The sequence below is a fragment of the Trachinotus anak genome, unplaced genomic scaffold, assembly GCF_046630095.1.
Source record: "Trachinotus anak isolate AG129_WGS33_773 ecotype Australia unplaced genomic scaffold, CSIRO_AGI_Tana_v1 ptg000019l, whole genome shotgun sequence".
Taxonomy (NCBI): Eukaryota; Metazoa; Chordata; class Actinopteri; order Carangiformes; family Carangidae; genus Trachinotus; species Trachinotus anak.
Genome location: NW_027273870.1, coordinates 17,329,001 through 17,350,949, shown reverse-complemented (window position 1 = coordinate 17,350,949; position 21,949 = coordinate 17,329,001). Strand labels below are relative to the sequence as shown.

Sequence of the window (21,949 nt, the reverse complement as noted above, 5' to 3'; positions counted from 1 at the left end):
TTTATAAATGGTAATAGTTTCTGTGAGCCCGAGAAATACATAAGATTAAAACTGAGGTGTGTGTTGGTGTGAAGCACAGGATAAACTGGAGGAAAACTCCAAAGCGGTAGGCTAATAAATCCAGTCTACTATTCTGTTTGTGTCGTTAAATCTCCGGTGAAAATGTAATGACAAAGAAAGCAACCGGCAGCATAAACATCCCTCACGCTGAACAGGCAGATGGATGAACTCAAACTAAACAGCAGATAATTCCTCAGAGTTTTTTTTTTTTTTACATCCTGCTTGCTGCCGCTGAAGTTTACGTTAAGAATTAAAGGCACACCGACTCGCCCACTTACCTCTAACCGAGGCTGAGGCGCTGCCGTGTGGGGACGAGGCGTGACGGGAGAGCGGTGAGTGTGATGCTGCTTCGGGTGGGTCCGGGGCTGAGGTCTCGGCGGCGCACCACTCCCGTGTGTTTTGGATGCTGAAGCGTTGTGCCATCTCCCCACTCCCTCTCTCTCTCTCTCTCCTTCTCTCTCTCTTTCTCTCTACCCGTCCACTAGAGCAGCAGGGGCGGCCAGGCGGAATGATCCGCTCTCCACCCCCCCTTTCATCATTCTTCTCTTTCTCTTCCTCTCCCCCACTGTCTCTTTCCTCTCTCCTCCCTCTTCTCTTTTATCTGTGCTCTTGAAGGTGGAGATTAGGCGGCGAGTGGACGGAGGAGCACCGATATCAGGCTGCCCGTTAACGACTGACTGCCGTGCGTAAATGCTCCGCTTTAAGAGTGCCTACACAAGTGGAGGCGATCGAGGGAGAGAGAGAGAGAGAGAGAGAGAGAGATGGAAGAGACAGAAGGGGAGGGGTCTCGCTTTGATTGACACAAACAGCCCTTTTCTCCGGCATCAGTGATCACGGGCCCGTTAAAAGCTCACGGCCCGTTAGTTGGTGTTAGTCGGATAAGGGATGTCACAGACGGATACGCACCGGTGCAAGTTAATGGCGCGCCTTGCTGATTCTCTCCTGCTTCTTGCACAAGTTGTCGTACTCAAGGATAAAAAGAGGGAAAAGGAGGGGGAGCACCTGATCTGGCGCTGGTGTAAAAAAAAAAAAAAAAAAAAATTTCACACAATCAGGGATTGGCATCAGCCATGAGAGTGACTACAACACATTTCTGACACTCGAAAAAAATTCGGAAAAAAAAAACCACTTGTGCATGCATGTTGATCAGACACGCACATATGAGTCAGCTCCATTATGCCCACTTGTGTAGAGTGTCAGTCAAGCAGGCACAGCATGTCAATCATAGAGTGCTTTTAACTTGATTAGGTGTTCCTTCTCCCCTTCCCACTAGTTCATCAATCTCCCTAACCTATTTGCACTGACACACACTCACTCACACACATCTCAGTGGAGCTGGTGGGCCCCTCATTCACATTGTAATGGACTTACAATAGAGCTTATTTAGTGTGTGTGCATGTGGTGTGGTGTGTGTGTGTGTGTGTGTGTGTGTTTGAGAGAGAACACCAGCCAGAAGTGTGAGGAAAATGTATGAACCCCTGAGAAAAGACAGACACACAGTTGTGCCGTGCAGTTCACAGAGGGTGTTGTTGAGGCTCCATGCAACTTTAAGCACTGGGCCCCATGAAAACACACACAAATGTATGCACACAGACACACATAATAGACAATGTGGACACAGGGCATGGAGTAAGAACTAATTTTCATACTGGGTCATCTTTTACTTACCTAGTTAGAGAAATTTTGACATTCTTTGGTCATATTCTTTCACGGGAAACGTCCCTATTTGTGGCTCTCAGTAAGTGTAATGACTAAGCAGTGGTGCCGAGAAACAGTGCTTGAATGAAATATAACAGCCAGAATATCATGCCCTACAGAATGGAATCCAGAGATAATGAAGGTTTGGATTGGAGTGCGATTGTGTTTGTATGTAAATTAGTGTCAGTGGGTGAAGTGTAATTAGAGAGGCTGTTCACCCATTTCCTCCACATTAGAAGCTAAGAACCTCTTCTGCTATGGTGCTAGTTGGGAACAATAAGCCAGAAATGAAAACTAGACAGACGCGCATAGGCTACAGTGTAGGCTGTGTGTGCGTGTGTGTATGTGTGTCTCCATGCATGTGTATGTGTTAACGCTAAACATAATTAGGGAGATGCTCGTTGCCGCAAACAACAGAGCAATAGCTCCTGAGAAAGCTGACAAAGAGCATGCACGCGCACACATGTCAGCGTACGCTCCCTCTGACACATGCACACATACAGCATCTGCTGACACACAGGCCATGGTGCAAGTACACAAAGTACAAACATTGGCAAGCAAGTGCAGAGACACATGCAAGCCTGTGGTACACACAGCAATACACGCAAGGTTGCAGTCAGTCACTCACACACGCACACACACACATGTGAGAGCACACTCAACAAAGGGCTGGAGATGTGAAAAGTGTCAGAGCTGCCATGTTCAACTAGCACTTTGACTGTTAAACAGAGGAGAGCAAGAGACAAATGAGAGAGAGTAAGAGAGAGACAGAGCGGGAGAGGGAGAATGCTTGTTGTCTTCATCAGAGGCTTTTGTTAAGTGAGAGATAAGAGAGGAGGAGCGACTGATTCCCCCTCTTCTCTCTCCCTGCTGAGAGCTAAATGGTGGCTCTGTGAGTCTCTAGTCCTGCGCGAGGCCTGAAGAGAGCAAATGGAGCTCGAGTGTAAAAACAGGAAAAGACATTATCATCACGATGCATCACATCATCCCAGGAGCCAGGGCAGGCAGTGCAACATTCACACTGTGCCCCCCTCTTAATTAAAAACAAAACAAAACACTGGGCAGATTGTTGCACGCTCGCACTGAACACATACTAGACCCTGAGCCCTGGCACTAATAATGATACTCTCCTTTTTCCTGGCTGTTTCCACAAAGCACAGGATCTATTGCTCAAACTAGCAGCTCTCTGAGATGTATCAGCTCATTGCCTCCCACAGTGTAAACAACAACACGCTGGAGCTTTGCTAAGGTGTGTTGGCTGCTTGATGCTGTTGCTATTTTAATGATTCCTACTCTTTCTTCTGTGTGTGTGTGTGTGTGTGTGTGTGTGTGAGATCGAACCACCTACCCGCTCCTGACCCCTCCCCATGCCTGGAAATGTTGATAGATAGATGTTCTCTTAAGAGCTCGGAGGCTAAGTGAAAGCTGTCTCCCCCCCACTGCCCCCTGCCCCCCTCCCCTCCCACTCCTCATCCCCAAGCACATTAGAGGAAATATCTTTTGGCCAATCAATACAGCGCTTACAGATTGATAAGGCAAAGATACACATGCATGACAGCACACACGCACACACACACGCACACACACACACACACACACACACACACACACACACACACACACACAGATTTTCTTCTTCCATCTTTGAGTCTAGTGTATAGAATAACCACACCAAAATCAATCTATTACTGGAATGCTGCCAGTTGCAGGATTACCATAGCAACATACACCAGCAAACTATACTCTGCAATGAATAATATCAAATGTACTCTTTATTTAACAGTCCCAGATAAACTTCTAATTTTACTCTAATCCATTCCGCAGCATAACACGATACTGCACTGGCAGACCCATATGCATTTCTTTGTTATATGAAAAAAACAAACCAAACACAAAACATTCTATGTGGCTGTGTACATATATAAAACTCCAAAAGAAACAATTTCCATACATTTTTATTGCCTCTAAATTTCCACTTTAATACAAACTGTTCTTTCACAGTGTGTGAGGATTGTTAGATGTGTTAATGCAATGGGAGTATTTAGGCCAGAATTGCAACTGTGTTACAAAACAGTTAGTGGTCAGGAAAAAAAAAAAGTATCTATAGTTCGATCAAACATACGCGAGTAGGATCGTAGCGTAGTGGTGTGTTTTGGTACGTGTGTGTTTTTCTGTGTGACTCATTGAAAGACAGGATGTGGTTCGCCAGTAAGAACATAGTTTTTGACATATTCAGGAACAATATTGCCTCCACACAAACAGAAACACACATAAATGTGCACACATACCCACAAGATCATGCTTAACGCCCACACATCTCTGTAAACAACCCAACACTCCCACACTTTTACAAGCCACAAACACTGGCAGGCTTGTTAGAGTGACAGAGTGCACCTTCATTTCATATCATATTAACACTATATCTCAGCACTGATTGCAAGTGATGCTTCTGACAGGTGAAAATGCACCAGCCATGGAGAGGCTAAATGTATGCAGGAGTGTTTAAGAAAACAAACACGAGTCTGCTTGTGTTGGGTGCTATCAGCATCATGTGGTCATATGAGGATTTAGAAAACAGAAAATAGGAATGAGTGGGGAGAGAGAGGACGGAGGAGGATGTCAGAAAGCACAACAGTGATCAGATCGCACAGCACTCAAGGGAGGGAGGGGTAAAGTGATCTGTCTCTGTCTCCCTCTGACCTTGTTCACTCTCGCCAAAAACCTGACTTACAACCCCAAACTAAATATGATACCTTCTCACTCTGTCTCCACCCTCTGCCCCCCCGCCCCCCCTCCCTCCCTGGTAATAAATCGCACTGTAATTACCAGGCAGGATCGATAACAGTCACATCACTCCTCTCCTCTGCTCGTCTCCCTCGTCTGCAACTGACACTGACGTGTTCATCCCTCGCTGTGTGCCACTGTTATAGATCTGTGAGTGATGGATCACATCCCGTCGCATCTGTACACACACTAACACACATGCAAAACACAGGCACAGGTTCAAAAAATGCACACACAGTGGGATGAACCCATGCAAACACAGATAGATACAGAGATAGTACACAGACACTCACAATCACAAGTATGAGAGCTGGATGCCAAGGGGGGGGCAGGGGGGGGTAGGCCATAGGTCTCAGTTGCTATTGGAGACGTCTCTTCAGCTGAGCAACCAACAAAGAGTTACCGTTCTCTCCCAGAATAGCTCACTCGGCCCCCTGTCTAATGAAATGGAGGACAAGGATGAGCATCACATGGGCAGTCACACAGTGTGAACTTGGCGAGTTTGCCTTTGACAGAGAGAGACAGTGCGTATGTGCGTGTGCGCATAGTGTGTCTTTGAGCAGGTGTGTCTGTGCATGTGCATGGGTGTGGTTTCTAAGCGTAATCATGCAAGCGTAGTGATGTTTAATAGGAAATTAAAAAATATTCTGGAGAGCAAGGGCGATTTTAAAAGCTCAGAATTGCTGACTTGTAATATTCACTCACAGCCACACTTCCACGGACATTTGATGGGTGTGAATGTGTGTGTCTGTGTGTGAGAGAGAGAGTTACGCTTTCATTTATCTGCAGCCTTCAGTGTAATATGTGTAACATGACAATGGTCAGTGTTGTGGTCATTCAAAACGCTCTTGCATTTATGCAATTATTATCCATATGACCAAAAACAGAAAAGTAAGAAAAATAAAACAACTTAAAAATTTTACAACATTACAACAGCTAATGTATTTCCCATTGTCTGGAGTTGTCTGTAATTTGATAACTGAACAAGAATATAATTTATTACCAGTTAGATCTTTTTGCTTGTGTCGAACTGAACAAGATTTAAGGTTTAAAATGTCTTTAATGCCAATGAGACTGTCCTCCGATTTCACAAGAAAGACATAAGAAGAAAAAAAGTATAAACTGCTCACAAAAAGTCAAGCATAAAAAATGAAATTACACAAAAGTATACAAGTAAGTGTTAAAAGCTAAATATCTGTACTTTCTCATGTACAGTAACTAAATGAGGTCAGGGGATGCAAGACAAACAAACTTGATTGGTTATTATTACTGCAAATGAATTTTCATTTTTAAATGGCACAAGTAATATTTGAAAATGTAAATCACATCAGCAATGTAGATAATATTAAGCATAGCTGATGAATGTGGTGTGTGAAATAGTAAGAGGTAATACTTGAGTCCAGCACTGTGTGTGTGGGGTGTGTAGTGCTTTGACTGCTGTGGTAAGAGAGTCAGCGGTGGTGGGCAGCGTTCAGACAGGTGATGGCTCCAGGGACAAAGCTCTTCCTGAATCTCAATCTGCAAACAAAGATGAGGAAACAAGAGCAGACTGGGTCTGTAGAGATGTTTATGGCTACCGAAGTGCTGTAAGTGTCCTTGATGTCTGGAGGCTGTGGTCGCATGATACTCTGGGTGTTTGGTGTCTTGTATTTCATCTGCTAAATATATGCACCCAGTCAAGGCTATGTAATAAAGGCACTATCCACTCTAAACTCAGATATCCTAGGAATTATGTTCATATGGGGCGATTCTGCACCTCACAATTTACATTCAATGCCAACCTTCAATGCCAAAGCACAACAAAAGAGTGCCCTTTGAGGGAGAAAGCAAGGGTTTAGAAGTCAGGGTGGTGGATGGGCATTCAGTGTATTCAACTCTCATTTGGGTAAAGAGACTTGCTCTGTTTTGCTTTTTTTAACCATAACACCCATCTGTCCCTGAGCTTCACCAAGTGTTCTAGTTGCCCAACTGTAAGCTTACCTTAACCAAACTGTAGTTTCCAGGCGCAGATATTATAGGGAGAAATCATCATCATCATCATCATCATCATCATTATCAGTATTAATATTACTGCACAAAACAGAAACACAATTTAGTTTTGTAAGGAAGCAAGAGATGCTCATTATTATTATCATTTGATTTGATCTCTTCCCACTTGGAAAAGTGTGTTTTGAGCTTTGTTCCACTTTCTTGAATTGTTTGTTGCCGTTCTGCATGAATGTGGAATAGACCGCTGTGTATATATATATATATATATATATATATATATATATATATATATTTGTTATGTGGTTGTAGACTGTGTACTGAGCTGATCAGATAGTCATGACTTGTCAGGTTGCTTCTGTCCTGGATGACAGTGCCAATGAAGTCCACTTAAAACTGAGCCAGCATAACTGGAGGCGACACATTTCGCACCACATTTGTAGTTTCACGCATCAAACTAAAGCATAAGCCCAGTAGGTTCACACTTCACTAGCTGAGATATTTTACAAGTCTTGTAATGGCTGATTCAAATAAACTGCAGCCTTCCTTAGAAACTTCCTCAACTACTCAACTACTCATATTTGCTGGGGACCTCTCACCACAGGCAGAGGCAACAATGTGTGGAAAGTTACAGACTTCACTTTCACCAACCGCAGTCTCAGTGGACCAGACATTTTACTTAAGAGGTGCTCCACTGATTTTGCACATTTGGATCAGTTTACTCATCATGGGGAGTAGAATTCAGTGTGTGATAAACAGCTGTATAATGCCCTCTGTAGCTTATCTCAGCTTGGGCTGGGATACTTGCAAAGTATGGGCAGAAACTTGACAGATGTGGAAGTTTACCTGTCAGGGAAAGTAAAACAGTGTTAACAAGTTGCATTTTGGGAAGTGTGGTATCTGGTGTAGAACATGCTGGGGACTAAATGGGAGCCACTGCTCAGCTTATTTTAACCATTCTATGTTTTTTTTTTTTCTTTGGAAGTTCTTTTTGGAAGTGTAATATTAAATTGCTGTGTCACAAACATAGCCCTAAAATAGTTTAGGCCTATAATTGTTTTTGGGTTCACTAGCTGGTTATATCTGTGCTATTGTTTAAAAGAATTACAGTCAAAATAGGAGGATATTTACCAAAGAAGAAGAAGAATTGGCCAGTTATACCTACAGCCAAAAAAAGTTATATTACCATATCATAACAAGTGACAGCATTCATGCACCGGGGCTTAAACACTGAAAATTGTCTTTTCTTTCATGTCCTTGTTTGTGCTTTTAGTACTCACGTGGGAAAGACATGAGAGATGAAGGGCAGGCAAAGCAGAGTTTAAAAAAAGCGCAAAAAAAGGAGTGAAAAATGGAAGTGAGAAAGATAGATCCTCTGTCTTGCTGAAAATGAAGGTGTACAGCTGGACACAACGGTGCACACACAGACACACACATACACAAATACCCGCATGCACACACACGCACATGCGTACACACACACATACATCGGATGAGACCTGCAGAGAGTGTATGATTAACTGTTCTGTCAGAAGTGAGAACTCTCTGGGGCGGGAAGGGCAGAGGAGGGGGAGGAACGGAACAGGGGAGAGGATGAATTGGAGAGGGCTAGAGGAGCATTAGGAGGGAGGCTGAGGTCTCTGGGGTCTCTGAAAGGAGGTCCCACGGGTTAGGGGAGGCAAAGCTTGAGCCAACTGTTGCTCCTGGGGCAGTTGTGTGTGTTGCTTTTCAGAGTGCGTGTGCAAGAGAGAGAGAGTGTGTGTGTGTGTGTGTGTGTGTGTATGTGTGTGTGTGTGTGTGTGTGTGTGTGTGTGTGCACCCCTCTCCCATGACGCTTCCAGAGAGCCCTCCTTGCAGACTATCCTCCTCACAATCTATATGCAGAGCAGAATGGGCACTGCAGTATGGAATGCAGTTGCTGATTAGGTGAATGATTGGTGTGTATGTGTGTGTAAGTGTGTGTGTGTGTGTGTGTGTGTGTGTATGGCCCTTATCACAATTCTGCAGCGCAAATGATTCACAATGGTTGACTGAATCTCCTTCTTTCTCAGGATGGCAATCGTGTACCAGCAGACACACACACACACACACACACACACACACACTTACACACACATACATGGCGCGACTCCTCTATTTTCTCCCATTCGTCACAGGGCTTGTTGTTCTAATGCCATGGTTAGGTCTGAGTTCAGGGTCCCCATGGTTGGCGACTCTGCTCATAATGACAGGCGTCTCAACATTTCTCACTGAGTATGGGGGGTGGGCTTAGACAGGAAGTGAGAGGCTGACAGAAAAAAAACACTGAAAACATTTTTAGAGGAATACGGACTCATACATTTCTTGCTGATGCTTCTTCATGTTATCAAAGTAGTAGCAGTGGTGGTCGAGTGACCACGTGTCTTTACGTCTAGAGGGGAGAGGGAAACGCTTTAAGGTGCTGAACATAGCTCAGAGCTCAGCAGGAGAAGAGAAGATAATCTCTTGGACCCTGCAAACCTGCAACCAGCAGAGAGAGCCTGGAGATTATTTACAATACCACCCCAACCCCCAAACACACACACACACACATACACACACACAAAATACCAAACACAGCTTGGTGATACATTTGAACACAGTTGATGCCACACAGGATCATATGATGCACTTTCTAACAGAAACAGTACAAGATTAAATTAACACATTGGTTAAAAAAAAAATTGCATTAAAGCTAAAACGAGAAAAAGAACTCCCCACAATTTTCACCCTCTCTTTCTTGCTGTCGCCGCCACACATCAGCTTTTCCTCTGTCTCCCTTCCTCCTCTCTGCTGAAGCGCTTTCTCACATGTAACCATCGACTTCCAAAACACTTCACTCCACTTTAGGTCCAGAATAGCACAGTCCTACGTGGTTCTTCTAGTTGTTGAATGTTGCTTATGAAAGGCTATTGTTTGCCCACTTCAGCTGATATAGCCTCAGAGCTGTAAATCACCAGTTACTACTTAGCTTACTAACACTCCATTCAGGAGCTGGACACAATGGATCCACAACACATTCATTCATCCACTCTCCAACTCCCGCCCTCCTGCTATTCAACTTTACTCTCCTCCCGCGTTCTCCCTCTTTCTCTCTCCTCCCTCCTGCTACGCTAAGCTGTTTTCTCTCCTTCCCCTTCTCTTTTTTTTGTATTTCTCCCCCAATCAATTCCGCCATTCCAGTTCCTGATGTGGTTTTGTCTGTTGTTGGGGCCAACAGTTTCCCATGCACCTGCCTGGTTGTAGATATGTCAAAATGAACACACAGGCATGCACACACAAACACACACACACACACACGCACACACACACACACACACACACACACACACATGCATGCATCCATGCAGGGAGTCAGCTTTAATTTATCCTCTGAAAGTTCAAGGAATTTGCTCATCTTATGAATGAATTTTCAGCCAGTAGATTCCATCTGTTATGAGTGCGTGCTATTGTTTTGTCCAAGACACACACACACACACACACTCACACACACACACACACACACACACACACACAGATCCAAACTGCACCACAGAGAGGAGCATCACTTCTGATTGGTCTTGACGTTTCAACAATCTTTTCTTATTGGCTGTGGCACTTCCAGAGTATGCAGTTTCACTCCCTATCTGTTGGGTGTTAAAGCAGTGATAACCACACACAAACTCACACATGCGCACACAAACACGCATGCAAAGAACACCAGCCTTGACTGTCAGGCGCAATCACCTCAAAGTAGGCTCTACATCCATGCAGCAGGTAAGAGCAAGGAAGGAAGACAGAGAAAAGAAAGAAGGAGAGAAACAGAAAAAAGAGAGAGAGAGAGAGATGCCAAGCAGTGATTTATGACCTGAAAAGACAGATTAACTCCACTGGCTGCCTAACTGGCCCTGAAACAAGCTGAATTACAGCCCAGACCAGGAGGAGAGAAGAGGTAGAGAAATGGAGGAAGAATGAAACTGAAAGGTCAGTAGTATGGCAGGATTGAGAGAAAGTGTAGACGACAAGATGGAAGAGCAGATTGGTATGGAGGAACTGAAAAATGAAAAGGTCAGAGGTAAAGAGGAAAAGATAGATTGAAGACTGCAGGGGGAAATAGAGATCGAGAGGGGTGGGTATTGTCCAGAAAGAGACACTAGTAGATAGTGGATTTTGTATTTTGTATTAAGTTTGTGTGAGCTGATGAGCCCTATCATGTCATGTGAATCATATCAGATTCCATTTCCATTCCTTTGCATGCTGTGAAAAGGCAGAATTAGGGTCAACTGCATTTCACCTGCCTAGTGGCATGAGGTGAAACGCTAACATGCTGTCTGTGGGCAATTCCTGCAATGAAGCAATTTTCTGGTCTGAGAAGAGAGGAAAGCGGAGACAACAGATTGTAGATCTCAATAAAGAAAGTGACTATGGTGCTTTACTTGACAACCGGTCTTGATCTGACTCATATTGGGGGCCTAAGCTTTAGCTCTCTCTGCAAATGAAATGGTGGGACTGGCGAACAAGTGGGATTTGTTACCAATAATGGCACTTTGGGGTCTGAGGTGCTCCAGTCTTGTATCATTTTAGCCTAACTAAGTCTTAAGGCTTCATCACACCAGCATTTAAGATGGCAAAGTCAAGCTCAGCAGCTAGCCTCGTGAGTAGTCAATACGTCACTCGGCTTCTATAACCAGATGTTTTGTAAAGGCATGACGTTTGCTGTGCCACTTTCTGATGCACTGCCTCGACTCTTTCATTCTCATTGTTCTAAGAAAAAGTACTCAAAAAAACCAAAAACAACTCAAATCAATCGCCTGCTGGCAAATTCATCAGAGACCTCTCTTGTAAACGTTCAAAACATAATCAGGGATTATTCTTGTAACATTGGCACACACACACACACACAACCACATACTTTACCTAAAGCAACACAGACAAGCAATAGATTTCCAGCTGCATTAATTACTTATCTGCATCTGACTGTCTACAGTGACCATGTCACAGCGCACCAGTACACTATTGCACACCAGTAGATGTCTGCAGCTACTTGAAGTGTTCAACTGGGTTGTTACTTCATTGGTTATTCTGTCACATGAGACAACCACAGGCAATCATGTTAAGGATTAAGAAAAGTATAAGCTTAAGCTCAGACAACTAGTAATCCTGTGATACACAGGGAATTCAATTAGACAGAGGGAGAGAAATGTGAGAGCAGCTTGTTAGCTACTGAGAAGGGACCAGTTAAGATCTTTGCAGTCTCGCTACACTTTCAGCACTGACATTGGGTGTTAGCTGTGTGACATCCCTGCTGAGGTAAACAGTACTTGCTACAATACACTGATGAATTACACTAGCGACATTCAGAAAATGTCCAGAATGAAATTCAGCTCCAGACAGCGCTCTGAGGCTCAGATAACCATTCTTTGTGTCGTTTCCAATGCAGAAAAAGCCGAGACATTGACACACTGCCTTTCTATTGAGAGCAAACCTCAGGTTTCATCCTCACCAAGGTGACGAGATACATTCCTTTATGTTTGATCATGCAACACCACAAAGATCATGGCAGTGGCTTTGATACTACACTAAAGATACTGACTTAGAGACAATATGCTATAAATACCAAGTAAGCAAAATATTTTCTTTCTCCTGCTTGGTCTTTTCCATCCCTCCCCAACCCCCACCCTCTCTCCTTCTCACGTTAACTAAACTGGCGCAAACAAATGACAGAGACAAGGCCATAAATATAAGCAGCTACCTCTCAGAAAGCGTTCAATAAGAGCTGCTGACAAATGAAGTAGCTGTTCACCAATTGCCCTAGGTCCTGTTAATGTCTTTCAAGTTTATTAACTTACTGTTTTTACGGTTATCCTCTGCTGTATTTCTGCATATACACACACAAATACACACCCGGTGACACGTCTTGTTCCATTAAGCATGAATGTGTTTATGTGTGCCTGTGTGTGAATTATGCGACCGGTCGCTAATTGCAGACAAATCGCTTTGCCGCACACAATCATTCCTGTTTTTTTGATGTTTAATTTCACCAGTTGATTACCGGTGGAGTTTAGCGCCGCCATTCCTCTTCCTCTGCCACCGGGACAACTCATCCGTCTTCTCACACTCTCACTGTTGTGCATACATAATGAGCTCGCTCTGACGAACAGAGGGATGGATTTCATAAATCATGCTCTTGTTTGTAACAGCTTTTCTCTCTCTTTCGCTGTCTCTCTTTCCCTTTCAATTAAAGTAGCAGAACCCATTCTAAATGTTGAGTGCCTAGAGACATACAGTCCAAGTAAATTATTTCCTGCATAGTTTTTCGATTTGAGGCAATTTTGCAGCCCCTCTCCCAATATCCTCCTCACTACACCTGCCAAACGACACTCCAAAACATTGGCTGGGCTTTTCTATTCAGACTGTGTCTTTTATGTCTGTCTTTCCAATAATAAGTGCCATAAAAAGAGTGAAGTATAGACACAGCAGTGGGCCAGCGACATGCATAGTTTATATCTGTGCATGTACCACAGTAGATATTTCTGTGTTGTTAAATGGAACCCAGTGGGCTTTTACTGTGTATTGGTTATGACACTGTACATCTGCTAGGTGAATAGAAACTCACATTTTTGCCATAAGCACACACACAAAAAACGTTGTTGTCGCTGACGAAGGCAAGTGTCTTGCACAAATATATTCACGCACGCACGCGCAAATGCTGCGCACGTAAATGAAAAATGCAAGCAAAGCTTAGCATTGGTGTAATACAGTTTTTATTACTCACTGCTCTCTGTGATCGGAAAAATAAATCCGGCAACTAAATTGATTTATTTGTTTTTATCACTTGCTCTGTTGCTCGCCCGCTCCCTGTTGCAGATTGGATCCTCATATAAACCCGAGAGATGCACATTTTTACAAACCAATTTAAAGACATGTTCAGAAAAATGGCAGGGGGCGCAGGGTGGGTCTCTGTGTTAGTGTGTTCCATTTAGGCTCAATTTTCTTGTGTAGCATGCTGTCTTTGCTCCTCACCCTCTGTGACCTCCTGAAAGGAGCCTTCCCGGGTTAAGGAAAGAACCAGTTCTCTGGGGGTGTTAGTGCCGCTCCCTCACAGCCCCTCTACCAACAGGTTCGCTCTCATCAGCTAAATAAATAGCACCTTTCACTGTTCCTATTCAATGCACCCCCAGGCCACATTCACTAACACAGTGTGTTTGTGCCCATGTGTGCAAGACACAGTGTGTTGCAGCAGGAACTATAAAGACCGACTGGCTGCGTTTGTGTGCAGGCATGCACCTTTTTTCGCTAGTGTTCCAAATTATGTGGTAAGCTTGCCCTTGGCATGGAGGAAATTGGTGTTCGATCCTTAGCAAGGTTGGCGTGCCTTCAGGCTAGCCATTAGCCATGTGCTAAGCTAAAAACAATGCAAATACAGGCCCAGGGTCAAGCAGGGGATCATTAACAGGCACTCAGCCTCTTCAATTATACAACAGGTGATGCATGGCAACATTGAGGGGATACTTACATCAATTGTTCCTCAATAAAGCTCCAGTGACACACTCACTTACCCAGCAAGGGGTCAAGGCAAGTGCGCTACACTGAGGATGTTTTGAGATGGCAAACTGACACTGCAGGCAATGTTATTATAAGCCTGAATTCACTGTATGATGTGTTGCTCCCATTTGAGATATACTGATAAGATCTGGACAGGTGGCCGTTTCAAGAGATTTTGGAAACGGATGAGGAAGCTCTGCGCTATTCAGAGCTCTTATAGGCTTAAATATATGGTGCTGCTTGAGATACAGGCATTTACTTTGATAATGGTTTTCTGGGAGGACACATGTCACTAGAGGGCAGGAGGAATAAAGCTACATTCAGCTTTTACTGCAGGGCCCCTATCCATCATGACTGAGGTAGGTATTGACCACCTTCTCCTAATAAGACTGCAGGCTTCTTTCTTTATTTCTTTTTCTTTTTCTTTTTCTTTTTCTTTTTCTTTCTTCCTTCCTTTCTTTCTGACCAAATAATCCAAACACACACCCACACACTCATGCACACACACAAGAAAAAGCCTGTGATAAATAAGTGCGTGTGCAGTGTCGATGCTGGTGACCACTGATGTTAATTCATCCAGACTGTGTGCATTGTGAACACTAATAGACTCTGGCTGTGAGTGTGTTTGTGCATGTACTGTAAGCTCAGTGTGGGACTGTGGCTCTCTGTGAATCTCAGAGTGCATTTTACACATTAACATACCACCATCAACCCTACTCTGTTCTCTCTAGTGATGCTCGTGTGTGTGGGTTTGTGTGTGAGAAAATGCAAGAAGTGTGCATGTGTATGTGTGTGTGTGTGTGTGTGTGTGTGTGTGTGTTTTTGCACATGTGCACTGTAGAGCTGGTTGTTCCAGTGATTCTCTTTTTGCTGACAGGAATGAACACGCTGTTGGGCTGGGAGTGCGGTGAGCCGAGACTGTAGAGGAAGAGAGTGGAAGAGAAGGAGAGAAAGCGCGACAGGAGAGGAGAAGCACATCGGACACCACCTATTTATCACCCTGACTCCTTCTGTCCACTGCCAAGGAAAGAGAGAGAGAAGAGAGGGAGAGTTAGGGCAGATGAAGACAGCATGGCTAGAGTGAGAGAAATAGAAGAGAGGGTAAAACAAAAATGTAAAAAAAACCAAGGAATTGGATCTGTATCTCAACTTTAAGGCCTGTCTTCATGCTTGTGTTGTTCACCATGGTTCATGCTCCCTGCATAACCCCCCCCACATCCCCCCACCTACTCTCCCTAAAGCCCTCACCCCCAGCTGATTTGGTACAGCAGCAGAGGATGAAAAGAATAGGAGGGGTTTTGGGGGGTGGTGGTGTAGGTGGGTCGGTGGGTGGGTGCTCCCCACAGAGAAAGCTACTGTTACCAAGGAGAGAGCGAAGGAATGTGCATTTCAATAGAAAAAAAAAATCATCCACTGGAACAAAATATCAAGAGAGAGATTTTTACCTCCAATAACCGCTTGATGATAAGCTGGTCGATATCCAGCAAAATGTTGTGATCTCCAGCTACGGAATTATGCATTTAACTTCCATATCCAAACTCACTCTTCACACCATTTGTGTGTGTGTGTGTGTGTGTGTGTGTGTGCCGCAGGGCATACACAATAAAGGTTTTTATGCTCACAAACCAATTTAGGCCCTGAAATGAGATCTAAAGTACCGACTCACCACGCTCTCATAATTAATTGAAAAGAGCTAAAATAATGATATCTGAGGAGTGATATTGATAGCCATGGTTTATTTCTGACAGCTGGCTCATACTGAGTGCTGAAACACTTTTTATTATTAAGTCCAAAAGAACAAAAGATTTAAAATCTCCATGGCTGCTCAGCATGCCATGGCTTTTTTTTTTTTTCTGGTTAGAATATATTTGCTGCTATTGTCAGGGTATAGATAATGAGAGAGCGAGAGAGAGGAGAGGGAAAAGAAAGAGGAATGCAACAGTGAGGTCATGTTGTAACAGAGCAAGATTATCATATTTCTAAGGCTTCCGTTTGAAATTATTTGATCATTGCTTGTTTTAGTTGTTGTTTAGTTGTTTTGGGAAAGAGAGTGAAAGCATTGTGTTCTATGGACATTTGGACTCAGGCAAAGGTCCCTACCACCAGTGGCGTGATAAATTGCATGCCTAAGAAGAAGGGACACCTGTCAGCTACCCCCTACCTAGACCAACACTACAAAAGAGGAGACATACACATGTGTGCTCACACACCTTCACGCACAAACACAAATCCTGTACACAGGGCTCACATCACACAGCGCCACACTGGATTGATTGGAGGTAGCCGTCACCTTGAACTGTCAATTCTTTCATCTAGAACATGTACTGAGCTGTCAGAGCGCAAATGAAGTGTGTGTTATACGTTTGGCAGTCTGTGTGTGTCTGTGTGCACTGGCATGCCTTAGTGTGTGTTTGTGTGTGTTTGTGAGCATGTGTGTGTGAAAGCCACTTTTCACTGGGCCAGTTGGAAGTTGTGACAAGCAGGAAAAGAGAGGTGCAGAAACTCAGTGGTGTTTAGGTGGTGGCCTGTTAATCACATAACGATTCTCTTTGTGTGACACACGTGCACATGCCGGGGTGCGCACATGTCCACAAATGCAGACTTGCATAGGACTTAAACACAGTTAACCCTGTCAATGTTTGTTTTTACATCTCTGAACATGTAAGAGGTGATTTGTCAATAGTAGAGTAGAGCAGGTACAGTGTTCTCCTCTGCAGCCAGTGATCAATATACAACACACACACACACACACACACACAAGCACAACATTGATACATCATCATCGCCCTCATGAACACAGGCAATGATCTCAAGTAAAAGCCAATTATACTGTACATCAGTGCAAAGCCACCAAGAGCCCACCTGTAGAACCACATGAGCCCACCTGTCCTACAGGTGCTTGTATCCACCTGCTTATTTTATGTTATTCAAATACAGGTGCTTGTTGAGTTTGAGCAAACCAAATCTGATCTATGACTTTAAATATCACAGACGTCTGTTGATGGATAATTGTTATTTAAATGAAACGAGCCACAACCAGCTCATGAAATGTATATTTAAGTTAAAGTTGTGAACACAAATGTTGGAAAATGAGCTTGTTCACAGTAATTACCAATCAGTACTGATAGAAGTAAATACACTTTTTCCTCAGACTTGGTGGACACATAAAATACTTGTTTTATGCATGCTTGACAAGCAGCTGGAGATTTTGTAGACTCTGGAAGCACCTGAGGCATGTGGGTATATTTTCTGGTTCAAAGCCTTGACTTGACTATGAATAAAGCTCATTTGGGTGTGAAAAAATCTTCAAAAAATCCACAAAGTCAGTGTTTAGAATACATCTCTCTTTTTTTTTTTACATCACACTTTACATTTTTGACTCAGTGAGCTCAAGCATTGGAAATTAGTTGTTTGTATTAATGAGTATTCGCTGAGTGATCCAAGACGATGCAACTAAGGAACAGCTTTTGGTGGAATGTGGAATGGAAGGTGGAAGTGCTGCTTGGGCAAAAACTGGAATCAAAATGATGTGTTTCTCCTTTGGAAGTGTAGATATTTCCAGAAAAAAACAACACAATTTCAGATGTGTGACAATGATATCGTTTCGATTACTATCGATATTATCGATTACTTTGAGGTGAGCTGTTTTTTCCACCACAGTTCATGTGTTAGCAAATAATCATGGCCTATAAACTTAAACTATAAACTGATTAACATCTTTAAACTGTGTGTGCTTGCACAGAAAAAAAAAAAAAAAAAGTATAAAAAAGCAAGTCAAGGCTCTCATCTGTGTTGTCACCAAGAGTCACAACCTCACTTTTAATATTAAAAGACCTATTCCTTTTCTGCATTAGCATTATTAAATATGAATAGAATTTAAACGTAAATCTGCATAACTGGTTTGCTATTCCCCGCCTGTGAAAATACAGTCCCGTGTCTCTTGACATTTAAATATCCTACAGCTTAAAGACAGCAACAGATTGAGAGCACACATGCCGATAAACGTGCCAGAGATTCTCCTTAAGACCTAAGGTTTTTCCTCCTCCCTCTGTCCCTCTTTACCTCACCTTTTCTAAGGCTGAGGGAGCTGTGCATATTACAGGCTGTCATCATCACACTTGGTACAGATCATTGTTGTATATCTTTATCTTTGTTGGCTGGAAGGTAATCAGTTGATAATGCTCAACCTGTGACTACTGCCTCCATTCATTAATGTAGTTTGTGTTAAGGGGATTTTCTATTATATAAAATATTTGTCCCAACAATACTTAGACTTAAGTCATTAGAAAAAATGAAGAGCTGAAATCATTCAGTTAATCAAGGATGTTGGCCAGTGAAGCCACTTTCCCATATTTTCTATGTTCTATTTGAATATGGTCTTTTTTATAGTCACATTTTATTACACAACTGTAGCATTCGGAAAGTCCATGTTTGTACAAAGCAACTTGAATTGAGTTATGCAGAAAACCACAGTAAGCCTTTTAATATAACTATTACCACTAAATATGAACTATGTACTTATATGTACTCCAAAATGTAAGCTGCATACATTAAATGCTGGAAACTGTATAATAGTACTGAAATGTAGTTGAATTATGCATGTAAATGTTGAAAAAGTATTTCAGATTTTCTGGTTGTGTTAAAAAGCCTGAGGTTTTAACAAATCTACAGTATATCCTGTGTTTTTATATCCCTTAAATATTCTATATTATTTATGATCTCAACATAATTATATGAAATACCTTCCAAGAATTCAACACCACAGCTTATGATGCGTGACAGACGATTTCCATTCATTTACATACTGTACAGGAATCCCAGTGGATTTCTTATTAAACATTTCCACATGGTCCATTCTGTTTTATCCTGCAAATCCATGCTGCAGGATTACTATGGGTGAGGGGCTAAAAATAATGAATTTGAAACTATTTGAGCACATTTAAAGGAAAACACCACGAGGCAAAAAAGAAAGGAACATGACAATTTTCATTACATGTATCTCTTCGCACATTCACAGGCTGTACTGACTTGCCGAATGTACGACACTCTGCACATACGCAGCTTTGTCGTGTTGCTACCTCACATTAAGACTTGTGGATTTGAAGGTTTGAAGGAGCATTAAATGATGCGTGTCTTAATGATACATGTTTGTTGTGCTCTGTTTTTATTCAACAGCTAATAAACGGAAAGTGAAAGGAGTCATGATTATAATTACATATTCATAATAAGAATAATAACTTCCTGTTGCTTTGGAAGGTAACACAAAGTGTCTAAACAATCGCTTCAAAAGCACCCTCTGTATACAATCTCCACAAATATACACAAAACAATTAAAAAATAAACACCCTTGTGATGTTCAGCATTTCCCATAGCAGCTGGGCTTCAAAAACGTTCCTGCTAGACAACGCGCTTAATGCCATGAACAGCAGGAAGTGGCTGACAAATTAAGTGTCCTCTGACTGACGCACACAGAGCACGGCGTGATGGCTGCAATATTGCCACCATAGAGGAAAACAATTAAGTGAAATGTGTTTGAAGAAGATGCTTAAACCACAAATCATTCATGCATCGCAAATTGCACATATGTTGACAAACTGTTATTATCAACATTCAGCTTATTTATGGTCACATGCTGTACAACCCAGAGGCAACACGGTTCACGTCAAGGAATCCAGACCTCTCATCTCTCTGTACGCACTTCTTCTATTCCTCTATGTGGATTATAAAGCAGGCTGGTGAGCTCCAGATTCAGTGTTATCAACTGGAGTTTAGTAAAGATATTATTAATTTGCAAATTTGCTTCAAACTATTACCACCATTATTAACTGCATTACTCCCTGATGTTGTCAGACAACCCAATAAGACTAGGTCAACACCTAGTATATGGCTGGACCATATTTGCATTCTACACACTGCAGCCCTTTATCTGTTTGCCTCTCTCCTCCTCTCTGTGCTCACACATACAGTATTTTAATACAAATTCAAATTCCCAATGAAGCTGTTCTCATTTACGTTTTTTCTGTTTCTGTTGTCAGACAATGGAACAAAGCTTGAAATAGTGACAAAAGACTACATGTTAACTTCCAAGCCATTTCCATTTCCAAGCCACTGATTCTATAACCGGCCCTGCTGTTGAGGTCCAGCCAAAAAAACTATTGGACAAGAGAAGTGGACACAAGAGGTGGCAGGAAAACAAAGAAAGAAATAGAGGCGTGTATGAAGTGAGGCTATGTGTGTATTTCTACCAGACATGGTAAATGTAAGAGTGTGTTTTGATTTGCTCTATATCATTTTTTTGTGTGCACTTAACCTAAATATTCTTTGCAAATAAGGGAGGTGTGAGAGAAAGTTAAAAGGAGAACAGAGGCGGTACAACAAACACAAAATGGTGTCACAGGCTTTTGAATTATGAAAGTCAGTTCCTCATGGTGTAGTTCATTTATAGTTATGAAGCTCTGCATTTTACTGAGTGTGAACTGCAAATAGATATCCTGCTGTATCTGTTTAAAGTGGTAGCTCACAATCTGTGCCTGCGTTCTCCTCCATCACTGCTGTTCTTGCGCCAGCAGTCAGACCTGACAGAGGGATGCATGTAGAGGATGAAGGTGCACTGTATGACTTATACACCAACATATGACACTCCAGACACATGTTTCTGAGGCAGTGGTAAAAATAGCCTTCTATAGGGAAACCAAAGAGGCACAGGAAGACTCAAAACACATGCTGGGAGACATGCAGTATGAAAAGCACAGCTTTCGCATGCTTTATCAAAGCAATATTGCTGTGCGTCTGGTCCTACATGACCTTCCTCTGGTATGTCTTGATACAAGCTAAAAGCCTGCCAATTTGATTTAAAAATTGCTTCGACAAAATGCACAGAAGCTTTCTGCCTTTAAAAGTTCAATACAGCCAAATTTTGATAAAGTGTCATGGTGTGTCAGTTCTCATTGTGATGCTGTTATTTCAACCTGATTCTATTTAGATCTCAAAAAAGCCTAAATGTAATTATTATAAAGCCAGTGGCTATACAGGAGAAAAAGAGCACTGACAAGGAGCACTGCACCGCAAAAGAAAGTGCTTGGTATATTAGTGAATGGCTTAGAGGCATGTTTGTGTGACACCATGATAAATGTTAATAGCTGTGTTAACATACAGCAGGTTATCAGCTTCTCATTATTAAACTGTTTTGATTGTCATTTATCTGACTGGATAAACATACCAATTAGAAAAGAAAATGATATGCAAATAAAGCAACTGTGGCTTTTATTAGACCGTGCCGTCACCAAAATCTGTCTTCGGTCTTACATTTGTCACCGTGGGTGTCAGCCTCATGCTCCTCTGCTTCCTCTCATAGTCTGTCACTGTTTCTCTACCTCTGTCAGTGTTTACTGGGTACCTCTTGCCTCCCCTATGAGGCAAACTCTGTTTTGTAAAAAAAAATAAATAAATAAAATAAAAAAGTTACTGAATCATTAGCCATATAATAATATTACACTGGATGCTCAGACCTTTTGACCTAGGAGAAAAAGAAGCCAGGGCAAATTGCAGCCGAGGAAAACATTAGTTTTATATGTCTGTTGTCTTGGTAACAGAGAGGAAAAAGAAATCAATGCAGAAAACAACAGTTTCACCACTGAATGACACTCCATGTATTTTGGGAATTGTTCAATATTTCCGCACACACTGTAGGCCTACTCACAAACATGCAACCACCCACATGTGCACAATATGCAAAAAAAAAAACCAAAAAAACACTGAAATTTATACTGTGTCTACAAGTATGAGGTGGCTTCCTTTTGCAATCTGGAAGGAAACTTTTCTTATCAAGCAACTCTTCTATCTCTCTCCTCCCCTCCCTCCCTCCAGCCCCAACCTATCT

At 42.5% G+C, this 21,949-nt stretch overlaps 1 protein-coding gene across 2 annotated transcripts in view; it reads right to left on the bottom strand.

Moving 5' to 3' along the window:
- Positions 1–1,004, bottom strand: part of ndst3 (N-deacetylase/N-sulfotransferase (heparan glucosaminyl) 3) — a 43,541-nt gene extending 42,537 nt beyond the window's left edge. Inside the window, exon 1 of one of the 2 annotated variants that reach the window (XM_071504600.1) lies at positions 339–1,004. The gene's annotated coding sequence lies outside the window, so the exon portion shown is untranslated. The remainder of the gene's footprint in view (positions 1–338) is intronic. The other variant, XM_071504601.1, reaches the window with a different exon arrangement.
- Positions 1,005–21,949: the final 20,945 nt, after the last annotated feature.